Source organism: Myotis davidii, unplaced genomic scaffold (genome assembly GCF_000327345.1).
Source record: "Myotis davidii unplaced genomic scaffold, ASM32734v1 scaffold59, whole genome shotgun sequence".
In the NCBI taxonomy this organism is placed as follows: Eukaryota; Metazoa; Chordata; class Mammalia; order Chiroptera; family Vespertilionidae; genus Myotis; species Myotis davidii.
In genome coordinates, this window is record NW_006293001.1 from 1,694,328 (window position 1) to 1,702,823 (window position 8,496).

General features: G+C 37.3%; 1 protein-coding gene across 1 annotated transcript in view; it reads right to left on the reverse strand.

Annotated features, from left to right (window-relative positions):
* The window catches only part of RBMS1 (RNA binding motif, single stranded interacting protein 1), a 227,848-nt gene that overhangs the window by 218,654 nt on the left and 698 nt on the right, over positions 1-8,496 (reverse strand). The gene's annotated exons all lie outside the window — the stretch shown is intronic.

Consider the following 8,496-nt stretch of genomic DNA (forward strand, 5'->3'; position numbering starts at 1 on the left):
CTATTGTTGGGGGGGGTGTGTAGGGGAGGGGCAGAGAGGCTCTTGGGAGTATTTCAGTTAATGACCTGAAAATAAAAACTGGCAATTTTTTCTTTTTATAAATGTTTGCATTAGTCAAAAGACTGTTGGTGATAAGTCCAAATTGCTATTGAGAAGACAAAGGTATTACAAGTTTCTAGGAAGATTTACGTTTTCTTATAAACAAATATTTTATTGAGCCTTTATTTTATAAACTATGAAAATATGTCCTTGTTTTATACAGGTAAAAAAGGGGTTAGAGATTCTCCAGTAGTAGAAACAGACTTCCAATCGCAGTTCTCAAAATCACCATGTTTAGCCCTGGCTGGTTTGGCTCAGTGGATAGAGCTTCCGCCTGTGGACCAAAGGGTCTCGGGATCGAATTCCAATCAAGGGCCCGCACCTGGGTTGCAGGCTCCTCCCTGGTCTGGGTCCTGATCAGAGCACATGCAGGAGGCAACCAATCGATGTGTTTCTCCCATATTGATATTTCTCTCTGTCCTTCCCTCTCTCTTCCACTCTCTCTAAAAGATCAATGAAAAATATCGAGTGAAGATTAATGTAAATATAAAAATAAAAAATAAAATGTGTTCAACAGGGAACATAGTATAGTGTCATTTGAAGAGTTAAAGATAAATGTAAACTTAATCTAAAATTCATTATGGCAACTTTGGTTTTCCCTAAGACTCTCAAGTGAAGAGCATAATATTCCATGATATATCCAAATCTCCCATTCTAATGGTTACATTTTTAATTTATTAAGTAAACTAAACTGGTATCATGTAAAATGGGCCCACACACTTGCAGAGATGGAGTATGATGCATTTTTCCTTCAAGAGCAGTAAAACATATTCTTGAGACCTCCGAAATGATCTAATTTTGTTACACAAAACCTTTCCCTGAACCCACTCTTCACCTGGGACCCGGCAGCCCAATAGCATGCGTTCAATGAGCAGCCAGAGGGACGGGTTCCATGTCGCACACTGAGGCCAGACAGAGGCCAGATGACTCCTGTAGGACTGCGTTCCACTTGCAGCGGGGAACAGCCGCTCAGTTTAAAACAATTAAAGCTAGACGATGACCAAATAAAGAGAATGAATAGCTCCTATCATGTCCACGCAACACGAGGAATAATAAAAAATCTGTTATTTTCTAATGAAACCCCAGCTCACATTAGACACATTTCCAATGTGTACAACATAACAAAAACTCAACTTTTTCCCCTTTGCCATGAACAAGTCTAACAAATTAAGAAGAAAAAAAAAAAACATTTCAAAATGGTTTTAAAAAAACAAAAGTAACATTTCTGGATAACCATTATGTCATCATTTAAGATTACATTCTCAGACCATCACAACCCTAATAAGTTGGCCTATGCGTATTTATAAGCATAAGACTGGAAAAATAGCCCTGGCTAGTTTTGCTCAGTGGATAGAGCATCGGCCTGTGGACTGAAGGGTCCCCTATTCTATTCCGGTCAGGGGTACGTGCCCAGGTCGCAGGCTCCATCCCCAGTAGGGGCGTGCAGGAGGCAGCCAATCAATAATTCCCTCCCATCATTGATGTTTCTATCTCTCCCTCTCTAAAATCAATAAAGATATATTAAATTTTAAAAATGGAAAAATAATAACGTAAAATAAGGCAATTAAGTATGAAAATCTAAAGGGAGGAAGTTAACATAAAGTACTAAAAATGCTATTCTTTAAAATTCTAAATACTCATAAAGAGGATTATGAAGCAGAATAAATACAAAACAATGCTGATTATCAATTCAAAAATTTTTCACTCGTTAATCTAAAGCACATCCTTTTTCTAAAAGTCACAGGTTTACTGTAGCTTTAATTAGCACTTTACTTTTTTCTCACAGAATGCATGCCACTATTTTTAATCCCACATATGAATCTCAGTGTCTTCTCTGTCACTAAGACCCTTGGATGAACTATTTTGTAAATATTCTTTGCTTATTTCTGACTGTGCCTATTCTGTCTTCCCTGGCAGATGGTGAGATGCTGGAGAGCAGGGGACAGATACTATGCTCCCTCCCCTTTCCCAACGGCAAGTGCAGAGAATTGTGCTCTGGGGTCACTCAGGAAATATGATCGATTAGTATTTTAGCTCTCCGTGAACCTCAGCCATTTTCCAACAAGCTATCAGCTTACAACTTAACCTAATTCCAGAATACAAATGTTACAGCCAATGTAGGAAAGCATCCACCGGACATCGAATTTTGTGCTTACAGTACCAGATATATAAGCAAGTTAGCTTTTCATATTAGCATCTAAACTCTCTTTTAGAATCTGGGTTTCATATTCATCATCCAGAAGACTGTTCTCCATCCTCTAAAATGACAAATGCATTCATTTAAGAATTAGCCAAAAAATAATGTATGGAGAAGGACAATGTTCACTTTTATACATTTTCTCCCCTAGGAGGTCTAGGATGTTTATCTTCACCCTCTCCTTTTTGTCTCTTTTTTTCATCATCTGTGACACACTTATTTTCCAGTGCTTGCCTGGAAAATTAAAATATTCATATAATTATGTTAAGGAGACTAGATGCACCAAGCAAAAATAAGGAATTTGGTTATGGGAGACATGTTCAGTTTGTTCTTGGCTTAGCTGTCATCATCTCCTTTACACTTTTCTCCGCATGTCGACCTGATTAAGAAATGTTTAGTTTTGCCGAAACCGGTTTGGCTCAGTGGATAGAGCGTCGGCCTGCGGACTGAAAGGTCCCAGGTTCGATTCCAGTCAAGGGCATGTGCCTGGGTTGCGCGCACTTCCCCAGTGGGGGATGTGCAGGAGGCAGCTGATCGATGTTTCTCTCTCATCGATGTTTCTGACTCTCTGTCTCTCTCCTTTCCTCTCTGTAAAAAATCAATAAAATATATTTAAAAAAAACAAACAAACAAATGTTTAGTTTTGTTATCGAATTTGTGTATGCGCTCAAATTTGCGTGTGTTCACACATGGCTTCTAAGACATTTTGCTGTGCATCATCTGACCAAACTAGTGGTAAACATCTGTTATCATCCAAGTGCTGCCTCTTAGGAGGCACAGCCAAGTGCCACCAGGTTTATTATTTATTCACTAAAATGAACAGCAGAAGCCAGAACATTTAAATTTATTCCATGAAATCCCCAAGCCCGAAGTTCAATCTTGAATACTATGTGGATTGATTTTTTTTTTTAATTTTTTATGTTTTTCTTTTTTTGTTAATCCTCACCTGAGGATATTCTTCCCAGTGATTTTTAGAGGGAATGGAATGGACAGGGTCATGAGAGAGAAACATAGATGTGTGAGAGACAATGTGTGAGAGACATATCGACTGGTTGCCTCTCGCCAGGGCCCTACCAGGGCGGGGATAGAACCTGCAACCCAGGTACATGCCCTTGACCTTGTGGTCTGAGGGAGGACTCTCTAACCACTGAAAGATACTGGCCCGGGCTATATGGTTTGATTTTATACCAAATACTATGACCCTGCATTTAAACCAATGGAATATCACACTACGTTTTCTTTAAAATAGGCTATGTTACACTGAATAAAAGAGCACCTTGACATGTTCCCACTAGTCCTATCTTAAAAAGCTAGAAGCCTGAATGTCACGTTTAGGGTTATGCAACTCAGTGACTGAGAGATAACTATAATTCTGAACACCTCAAGGATAGTTTATAGTTTCGTTATTATCCATTAAATGAATAAATGTTTGTTTTGTTTTGACCAAGTCTGAAATATCCTGGAAAAAGGGGGCTTTTCTTGAAAATTAAGCAGGAAAAAGTTTGGATTGTGTTGGTTGGGGTCAGTGAGAGAAGGCAAAGATAGGCTGTCACCAATTCGTCATATGTAACATTTCCCACACTCAATATAACACTATGAGATTTTTCTCTGACACCTTACTTTTTAATAAAGATTGAATAAAAAGGCACTTTTGATTCCATAAATGAAGCATTGACCAATTGCTATGTGATTCATTTTAGGGATCTTACTCGATTCATAAAACATTTGGAAGTTTTATTATAGGAACAAAATAAAACACAAATCTAACCATATTGAGATTTCATTAAAAAATTAGGATGGATTTATTATACTTGTAGATTTTGGACTATGATTATTTTGCTAGTCTAGAAAAATTTTGCAGGTACTTATTCTGAATAATAACAGTTACTAACAAGCATTTATTTAGCACCTACTGTTCTGTGAATGAAGCAAGCAACTACAGAGGTGTAGGTACCTTTTGAAGAGAGACTAACAAAGGAATTGCAAGACCATGCTTGGGAAAAATAAACTTTTGTGAACTGAGCATCCAATATCAAACAAACTAGACCAGAAATTTCTCATCTTTAAAAAAAATGAACGATATTTAAGTGTCCATGTCATTTTTACTAAGCCCTTATCCTTTCATTCTAGATATTCCTCACAAGATTTTTAGTCGTTAAGCAGATATAGAGAGGGGAAAAAAATTTTCTTTCCTGGCAACTCCCTCCTGAGTCAAAGGAAAAGAAAAAAAAATCCCTTTGTCTTTAGTTAAAAGACCCATACCTTAAAATTTCTGTACTCATTAAGTATGCTGGGGTAATTTTACAGTTCCAATAAATCAGTAAGCAAAATACAAATCTGAGCAATAAACCAGTAAAATTTTAATTTTTTTCTTCAAAGTGTAATACATGGAAATTGCCCATATCTGAGTTTAAATTCAAAGCCAAGATTGCCAAATATGTAAGGTATATTTAGTTATACTGGTACTACGTGATTGAATACTTTCCTACTTCTCTTCATTTATCTTTTCCTGTTCCCTTCTAGTAGCTTACAATTTGGCTCCCAAAATATAAAGAAATTATATACATTATGGGAAATTCAAAAGCAATAGCTATCCAAGGGGAAGGGTGCTATAATACTGCATTATAATGCATCTTCATTTTAACATTTCCATGACCTTAATTCTTCCAATACCACTTCCAGATAGCCACAATGCCCCGTTCACCTAAGGAGATAAGGTGTATTCATTGGGTAAAATATGACATTACTGTATTGATACATTTAAGCAAACTTTATTCGCCTCAGAAATGTGGTTACTTCCTAAGACACAAAGCCCTCCAAGTTTTAAGATCCTACTTCTCTACCTCCAACCCACCTTAAAATGCCCAGTAGTTCTATGTATCAAATTATGACCCCAAATTCCTGGAGAAACAAATTGATACAATATTCATTTGGCTATAACCACATAGAAGTTAAGGAATTCAGCAAAATGTTAATTCACTCAGAAATTCCACTCAGAAAAACTGTTTTGTTCTAGTAGCCTTCATTAATAGAATCCCAAATTGTATTACTTATTATTTTCCAGATTGTAAATCTCAGTTCAGGTATGTTCTTTACCATACACTTACACCAAATGGCTCTAAAACAAACTTTTGTTTTAGAAACAAACATTTCTTTAGCATAGAAAAGCAATACTGTTGTATACATAAAACTTAAAAACCAAGCTTTCATTATGATATATAGTATAGAAACATTTTGATAACTATAAATAAAGATCACAAAATTTGTCAAATTGCTTTTAGCTGGCACAAAAAGTAGCTAATCAAATAAATAACATTTTGTACTTCCCTTTCTTCAAAAGACAGAATAAGTGCATCAATCCCCATAAATATTTGCATGCATGCATGGCAATAAGGTAAGTTGTAATATATTTGAAATAAGCAGACTGTGATTGAAGGGTTGCTTTTACAGTAAGTGAAATTAATACATCCATTGTATAAAAATGTGTAATACACATCTTTAGAAAAATACATTGAATTACCTGGGTAGCTTCGAAGTGGATACCAAATTTAATTTTTCATAACCTAGCATACGTCATGTAATAGAATCAGAAAATCCTTTAGAACAAGATGTGCTTATATAAGGAGGTATATCAAACTACATCTTAGAATGAGTGTGTCAGGTGACAAAGAGCACCTGCTGTGAGAAGACCATCCTGAAAGAGAGGCAAAAATCACAACAAGCATGTAAAATCAGGTTGTTTGAAATCTGTGTTGCTCTACCCTAAGGTATTATGAAAACTTCACAATCTCATTTCCACCCATATCCTGCCCTTCCAAAGCCTCCTCATATGTACTCTATGTTTAATGCAGCTGTATTATTTTCTAATGAGCTCCTCTTTCTGTCAAAGAGCAAAGTATACCAATATGGTCACACACTGTCATACAGCTCCATAGATTTTTTTTGCTTGTTGCTAATAAAATGTATAAGTAACCAATAGGTTTTCTTACGGGGAAAAATTATTAAATAAATTTTCCAAAATAGACTCTGATTGAATGATTAACACAAGAAACATAACTTGACATATGTGAACTTTTAAAAGGATGGTAACAAAACTCTTTTTTCAAGGGCCATGTTAATTGGTATCTATTTCTTCGGATGAAAAGGAATCCCATCAGTTTATTCTTCCTCAGTTTGAAACAATCACATCCACCTCTGGATCAATGTTTTTGTCAAATTCCACTGTGTAAATGACCGTGCCCTTCCTCAGTTTTTGATATAACTTCCAAACAGAAGTGTCAAAACAACCCTGACTGGTAAACCTATCACTGTACTTTAAACAGTGATGTTTTCTATCCCATATTTCAGGAAGGTTAAAACGCACACACAGGCAAGGATCATCACTGTCGACAACAGATTCCAAGTGAGTTTATTAACGCTTTAGGTAGATTAGGCAACACTTGTTTTAAAACTAAAAATCAAAAGAAATCTCTCTCTTTTTTTTTTTAAATGACTTATACTACCATGTTACCAGCAGATATGTAAGGGAGAAAAAAGAGGACTATGTGCCCCGAAATGTGATTATCTAAAATCTGCAACTAGTCACTTTACATTTTAGGAGATGCCCTTTTCTGAGATAACCAAGATACTTTACAATAGGGAATTTATATTTAATTATCAAATTTTAATACCATGTTATATAGGTCAAGTGAGTATATATGTCCTTCCCCGGAAACAAAGAGACTCAGAGTAATAGGATTTCAGATTTCATAGTAGCAACCGCAAGATATGTTTTGAGAATGTCATTTACTGTAACACAAATCAATATTAAATGCTTTATGCAGGAAGCACACTTTCAGAAAATGGGCCCTAAAGCTTTCTGGGATCCGACCCTAATTACCAGAGCAGGCTCTTGCCGTTTGTCTCTCTCTTCAATTATTTACGGGGCAAAAAGAGCCAAATGGTATTGCATTAGCTATATTAAATGCTATGCACTTGGTTTCTAACTTACTAATGGTACATAAAAATTACTAAGGTGAATGTGCCTGTAGAAACGAGGCCTTTTTTCTTTACCTGAGTGTATGTATTTATTATTCATATAGTTAAGTGTTGACTGGGCTGTCCTTTAGCCACCCAATGCTGCATAATTTAAACAAGTGCATTAAACATATATGCTATCTAAAAGGTAGTGCATTGATTACACCTCAACATTTCTTTGAGCAACTTATCTTTACAATGTAGCTCACAAAAAAAACATGCATCTCCCTCCGGCCCCTGAAAACAAATTTATGGGGACCACACAGAAATGAATAATGGATATCCTTACTGCTACCATCTCGCTGCTTTCTGGTGACCCAAAGTAATATAAGAATTGGGGGGAGTGAGAAGGAGGCCCTTGAGGGCTAGGAAATGTCGGGTCTCTATGCTGACAAGTGTCCTTTTGGACAAATACTGTTGTAAGTGCACAACATGGACCACCCGCACTGTAAGAAAGAAAAGCTTATCGAGGTTGAATCAGGGATTCTTTGCACCAGGCCAGAAATGCCCTCTGCAGCAAGCAGGTCATGATTACAAGCTCCCAAAGAAAGTTCAGCCACTGCACCCACATTTGATTCTTTTGTGATCTAGAGGGCTCCTGGAGTCCTGACAGGAGATGCTAATTGCTGTAGAAGGCTGGTGCATCCAACTTCCACCTTCCCAAACTGTGGGAGAAGCTTCCAAAGCAGTGAAATCTCACTCCTCACGGAATATATATATAATAAGTTCAGGGGGCATCCAATTATTGTAAAATTAAGGTAAGGTTATTAAGCAAATACCCAGGGTCCCTAGAAAGCCAGTAGCAGTGTGCAGGGCTACACATCATCAGTTGTGTTACCTAAGAATGTGCCAAGGCCACTTTTGAGAAAGCATCATAGGAAATCGATCTGTGGTAAACACACAGGTAGTATTTTTCTAAACTAAATACAAAGTCACTTCTTTCTCTGCCCTGAAATCTGCCCATTGTCCCTCCTAAGCAAAAGCTACAGGGAAGATTAAAAGGGACATCATAGAACGCTGTGTGGACTTTGGCCACTTTCCTACCCAAAACACCAGCGTAAAAGTGGAAATCAGTAACCAGGTGAAGTGCCACACCGCACAAAGATCAAGGCGAGGGGCGGGCGCTCAGGGCCGGAGACGGGAGGTAAACGTCCCGTCGCGCCCCCTCCCGTCCCCCGCCGCCC